The sequence below is a fragment of the Acomys minous genome (genome assembly GCF_964271855.1).
Source record: "Acomys minous genome assembly, chromosome: 17".
Classification (NCBI taxonomy): domain Eukaryota; kingdom Metazoa; phylum Chordata; class Mammalia; order Rodentia; family Muridae; genus Acomys; species Acomys minous.
The window spans coordinates 70,589,342-70,595,657 of NC_140500.1; the positions used below are offsets into that span (position 1 = coordinate 70,589,342).

Genomic DNA, 6,316 nt, shown 5'->3' on the forward strand with positions numbered 1-6,316 from the left:
ACCAGATAGCCTTGCCTGTGTGTGTGGTGAGCTCCAGGCACATGATGACAACAACAACAAAATAACACAGCAAGGACAGCACCTCAAAAGGAGGAACGCCCAAAGTTGGCCTTTTATTTTATTTTTTATCTTTTTTTGGTTTTTCGAGACAAGGTTTCTCTGTGTAGCCTTGGTTGTCCTGGACTAACTCTGTAGACCAGGCTAGACTTGAACTTAAAGTGATCCGCCTGCCTCTGCCTTCCGAGTGCTGGGATTAAAGTCATGCGCCACCACCGCCCGGCTCTAAAGTTGGCCTTCTTCAAACACAGACATACACACACACACACACACACACACACACACACACACACACGTTTTACCAACCGCCTCCTCTCCTCAAAATAAAACATAAAGGAACTAGGCAGGGGACGGCAACTGCCTGAAGACTAGAAGCCAAGGACTCGCGGCTCTTACAGGGCCCACCACCAGAAAGCTATTCTCACCTGCCTGGCCCATAAGGTACATTCCTACCCTCTTTTGAGGTTTCCAAAGGAAAGGGGGGTAAGAGGGGGTGCCTCTGACTCACTTCCTTGAAGGAAGACAGGATCATTTTTCATCTTTGAATGTACTCTACATTTGGCTAAATTTAAAATGTGAATAATGAAAAGAAAAGGGCTCGGAAGAGGTAGAGAGGCAGAGGACAAAATTATTTATGAAGACAGAATCAATCCAGATTTTGATACCATCAGACGCTGCGCTCCTTGAGCTTCTGTGGCCTTGTACATCCCAGGACAGGTTTTAGAAGGAGCCGGAATCTGCAGTTGGTGGAGCCTCGCCTTTGTGGCAGCCAGTCATTACACTCTGGTTTCAGTTTTAAACACATGCTTTAAAAGGGGACTCCCCCACCCCTCACCCCTGCGATTCCTGGAACAGGAAATGCTGATGACAGGCTGAGCCTTGACCAGGGACTAACCGCTTTCAGAAACCACCTGCATCTGACGAGCCATAGAGGCCAAGTCGCTGGCCGAGCCACACAGCTGCCAGCAGCTAGACCTAAACAGATGACCCAAAAGTCTGAGACCCAGACTCCTTTTCAGGAGCAAGCCTGGAAGCTGTGAAGCCTCAGGACCTCTTTTCTTCAGAGGGAGAAATGAAGGAAAAGGAAAGCAAACATTGTGATAAGCAGCTGCGGCAGGATCAGCCCGGGCTATTAAAAAAAAAAAAAGCTGGGTGTGGTGGAGCACATCTTTAATCTCAGTATTCAGGAGACAGAGGTCAGCCTGGTTTCCACAGAGAGGACAGCCAGGGCTACACAGAGAGAAAAAAAAAAACCAGAGCAGTGCTGCGTCCTGTGATCTCAGTGGTAAGATGCTGAGATGGGCCTACCAATGAAACAGACACCGGAGCACCAGAATAAAACCATAAAGTTCCCAAAAACGGGTCCTAGAGACCAGAGTAGGGGTCCCTAAACCAGCCTGGCATGGGGTTATATTTTTGGTGGTGACCACTACTGAATTTTAAAAGTCAAAGACCAAAAAAGCAAAAAGCAGGGTACTCCCTGTAATGCCAGAACTTTGGAAGTAGAAACAGCCTTGGCTGCAGAATAAGTTCCAAGTTAGCCTGTCTTGACAGAGGGGAGCGGGACCCAGTTTCAGTCTGGCATACCGTCCCCCAAGTAGCCTCCATATAGAGAGAGTAGAGGATGAATTTGGAACCAGAGAATGTGGTAGGCATTGAACTCAGGGCCCCACACTAACCTACTATGGTCTCTATATGTCATTTGTATGTGCATGCAAAGGGTTTTCCTCTTTTTTTCCTACACTATAATGTGACACATAGTTCCTTGTAATGGAAGTTTGGGGTTCTCTGTAAACTCAATTATGTTACGAAAATATGTTTTTGTGGCTGGGCGTGGTGGCGCACGCCTTTAATCCCAGCACTTGGGAGGCAGAGGCAGGCGGATCGCTGTGAGTTCGAAGCCAGCCTGGTCTACAAAGTGAGTCCAGGACAGCCAAGGCTACACAGAGAGACTCTGTCTCGAAAAACCAAAAAAAAAAAAAAAAAAAAAAAAAAAAAAAAAAAAAAAAAAAGAAAAGAAAAGAAAATATGTTTTTGTTTTCATTCTAAGTGTGGGATTTTAGTTTGGGCTTTGGTGCATCCACAGCTGATAATTGCCTCCTGTGGGATGTGATCTTTGCCAGCTGGTAATGGCCTGCCTCAAGCAGCATGGAGAGGGGAGAGGTCTAGGACTTTGAGGACAATAAATTGGAGAGCCCATAGAAAGAGTGTGTGGCAGCCAGGGTGTGGTGGCACACACCTTAAATCCCAGCACTTGGGAAGCAGAGGCAGGCAGATCTCTGTGAGTTCGAGGCCAGCCTGGTCTACAAAGCGAGTCTAGGACAGCCAAGGCTACACAGAGAAACCCTGTCTCAGAAAAAAAAAAAAACAACAACAGAAGTATGTGGTTTGTGGTTGTGTCGTGTGGCATGTAGCAGTTTGGAGAGATCAGAGATGGACAAAGTGGCCTACAGAGAGAAACATATCAACACGGTGGCTTGGAGGAGACTGTTAGCTGTGTTTGCTGTTGACGGATGTTGGTATTGACCAGAAGACCCCAATTAAGCCTAAACATCCAGGAGAAGTAACGAGGTCTGCACTCCATCTCTCCACTCACCTTTTTCTCCTAGCCGGGGTTAAGGGGTTGATGGAAGGGAGGTAGAGGCTTCAATACCCCAAATAAAACAGAGTTTTTTTTTTTGTTTTTTTTTAAAGATGTATTTATTTATTATGTATACATTTCTCTGCCTGCTTGTACCCCTGGAGGCCAGAAGAGGGCATCAGATCACATTATAGATGGTTGGGAGCCACCATGTGTTTGCTGGGAATTGAACTCAGGACCTCTGGAAGAGCAGGCAGTGCTCTTAACCGCTGAGCCATCTCTCCAGCCCCCTAAGCCCCGTGCCCATTTCTATGCAGTGTTTCATCAAATAGTGGCACCTTCTTCATTGTGTTGAGCACTGGGCTTATTTTTTTTATCTCAGAGGTTACCAACACCCCTGCAGTACTAAACTCTGAAAATGTTTGACTTTTCTCGAGATACGTATAGTCCCTAGGAGAAAAATAAATGAAGAAGAAGAGGAGGAGGAGGAGGAAGGAAGGAAGAAAAGACGAAAAAGGAAGAAACGGTGGCACGCTTTTGTCAGTTGCTGCCCATCTGTCTTCCATATAGCTCAAGCTGATTTCACTGCCCAAGCTGTACTGCTCCAGCTACAAATGGTGCCATCCTAACCCCTGCTCTGGGAAATTGCTCTTCACAGGCTCCGGTGTGGATGAGTTGGCTATACAGAGGGCACAATTCTGGTGGAAGAGAATCTTTCCTCCAGCCAAGGCTCCTTTGCTGTCTGATGCCATCCAACTTTCCACGGTCATTTGTCTGGTGAGGCTACCCATACCTGAGCTACTACTACATCGACTTACCTTTGGACTTCGAGGGTCATACAGAGTAAATAATCAATAAAGGCTTATGGTGGGCGTGTTCTGGGTAGTTTTCTGTTAACTTGACACAAGCTAGAGTTATCTAGGAGGAGGAAACCTTGATTAGTAAAACATCCCTCTAGCAGAATGGCCTGTAGGCAAATTTTAAAGGCACTTTCTTTTTTTTTTTTTTTGGTTTTTTCGAGACAGGGTTTCTCTGTGTAGCCTTGGCTATTCTGGACTCACTTTGTAGTCCAGGCTGGTCTCGAACTCACAGCGATCCGCCTGCCTCTGCCTCCCGAGTGCTGGGATTAAAGGTGTGTGCCACCACGCCCAGCTGGCACTTTCTTGATGAATGGTTGGTGTAGGAGGTCCCAGTCAACAACTGGTGGTGCCATCCCTGGGCAGGTGGTTAAAAAAAAAAAGTGCAGTAATTTCAGAGAGTACTCCCACAGCTGAAACTATAAAGGCTTCAAGCAACGAATCCTTAGTTGTCAATAGGTTGACTGGAAATTTCAAACATGCGTCTTCTATTCTGCCAATCACTAAATTCTCAGACATAACCAGAAGAACACCAAAGAAACCACTGACAAGAGCTGAAGTAGGGAAAAAAAAAAAAAACGGAGGAAAGAAGAGTAGAAAGAGATATTCTAAAAGAAATGTTTCCCTACGAAGCAGCTACCCCAACAGGAATTAGTGCTAGTTACCACAGACCAATCAAAGGGGCTGCAGGCACCCCTGGAGCTCAGGGACTTCAGAGTGGAAGAGCCGTTCTAAATCCATCCCGAAGTCCGTGCCCTTGGCAGATGTCAAGTCGGAAAAGACAAAGAAGGCACCTCGTTCCCCTCTGGTTAAAAATGTTGCTGTTTGTTCTTGTAGCAGTTTTTCTGTTTTTGTCCTATCAAGCCATGGAAAGCAACCAAGGAAAACCCTTCTCTGGTTTTCTTCAAGATGCTAAGACATCCGACTGAAGAAATCACTTCGGCACATTCAACTTGATCTCCCATTTTTAATAACTGTAGAAAAACATTTGTGTCCACTTGTTGACTGAAGAACTGATTGTGATTTCCCCTCAGTAAAGTCAGTGCTGCATTGAAAAGCAAACAGGATATGCACACATGGACCTCATTTCAATATTCTGGACTTTGGAGATCACATTGTGCCATATGAAAATTTTTTTTAGCTCTGGAACTTTTTTGTAGGCTTTATTTTTTTTTTTTAATGTGGACATCTTATTTCACTTTTGGGGAAGATGCATTGTTTTGTGTATTTGAAAAACAAGGCAAAACATGGTGATATAATGTGAAGCTACACATTAAATACTTGGAATTCTTTAAAAAAAAAAAAAAAAAAAGCAGGCTGAGCAAACTACAGGAGCATGCCCATAGGCAGCACTCCTCCACGGCCTTAGCCTCTGTTCTGCCTCCCGGCTCCTTCCCTCTGTATACTGACTGTGCTCAGGATGTGTAAGGCACAAACTGGCTTTCTTCCCCTCCTGTTTACCACAGCAATAGAAAGCAAAGTAAGAAATGGGGGCTGGGAATATGGCTTGGTTGGCAGAGTGCCTGCACAGCATACACAAAGCCCTGGGTTCGATCCCCCAAAATTTCACAAACCAGAGGTGGTGGTGCACTCCTGTAAGTCTATAACTCTAGCACTCCAGAGGTGGAGGCAGGAAGATCAGAAGGTCAAGGTCAAAGGTCTGGCAGATAGCTCACTTGGTAGAGTGTTTGCCTCCCAAGCCTGAGGACGTGAGTTCGGCCCCAGCGTCCATGAAAGTAAGTGGGGGGATGGGGGTGAACTCAGAATGCTGGCAATGGGGAGGCAGAGACAGGAATATCCTGGCAGTGCCATTGCTGGCCAACTTAGTTGGTTTGTTCCAGGTACCAGAGAGTACCCCTGTCTCAAAAACTAGGTGGATAGCTCCTGAGGAAGTTGACTTCTGGATCCCATATACACATGTACAAATATATATATATATCTATCTCACATACATCTTACATAGATGAACAAACACACACACACACACACACACACACACAAATACAGATTACTAAAGGACTTTTTATGATGGCATATTTTTTGAACCCCAGCATTCAGGAAACATAGGCAGGCAGAGTTAGAGGCCAGCCTAGTCTACATAGTAAGTCCCGGGCCATGCAGAGCTACGCATGAGACTCTGTCTTGAAAATAAACAAATAAGCAAGCAAACAAACAAAAGCTTGGGGCTGGTGGAACGTATCAGTAAGTAAAGATGCTTTCCAAAATAAAGCTTATATTAGCTGCGAGGACAAGTTAGAATCGGGCTTCTGTGGGCCTAGCAGCACTGCGGGGAGGCAGAGACAGCTGGGCAGTCTAACCAAAATGGTGAACTCTATAGTCAATGAGAGAAAGTGGCTCAAAATATAATATGGAGAGCAATTGAGAGAAGTAAAGTCAACCTCTGGCTTCGGAACAAACATACAGATCCCTACCCACCCACACATACCGTGCATGTGCATGCACACACACACACACACACACACACACACACACACACACACACTAATAATAACACATAATTAACAACACAACAATAATAAGATAATTAAAATTTTTAAACCAAGCTTAAATTTAACAAAAGAAAGAAGGGAAATAAGAAGGGAAGTAGTTAGGCCTCTGGGTCCCACTGTATGAGAAATCAGGTGAGAGTGATCTGCAGCACAAGGTGCTGGGTGGGTTTTTGTTTGTTTGGGTTTTTTTTCCTACTCTGAATTTCCCAAGAAAGATTACTTATTAACTATCTGAACAGGCCTGTGCTTTGAATGCCTTTGAAGCATCTTGACTCAGCCACAGGCATGGGTAGCTCCGTGTGCACATGCTG

General features: G+C 45.3%; 1 pseudogene across 1 annotated transcript; it reads left to right on the top strand.

Annotated features, from left to right (window-relative positions):
* The first annotated feature begins 3,861 nt into the window (after positions 1–3,861).
* Positions 3,862–4,783, top strand: LOC311588100 (lamina-associated polypeptide 2, isoforms beta/delta/epsilon/gamma-like; annotated as a pseudogene). The gene has a single exon. The product of its transcript is annotated as a lamina-associated polypeptide 2, isoforms beta/delta/epsilon/gamma-like (transcript).
* The last annotated feature ends 1,533 nt before the right edge of the window (positions 4,784–6,316 follow it).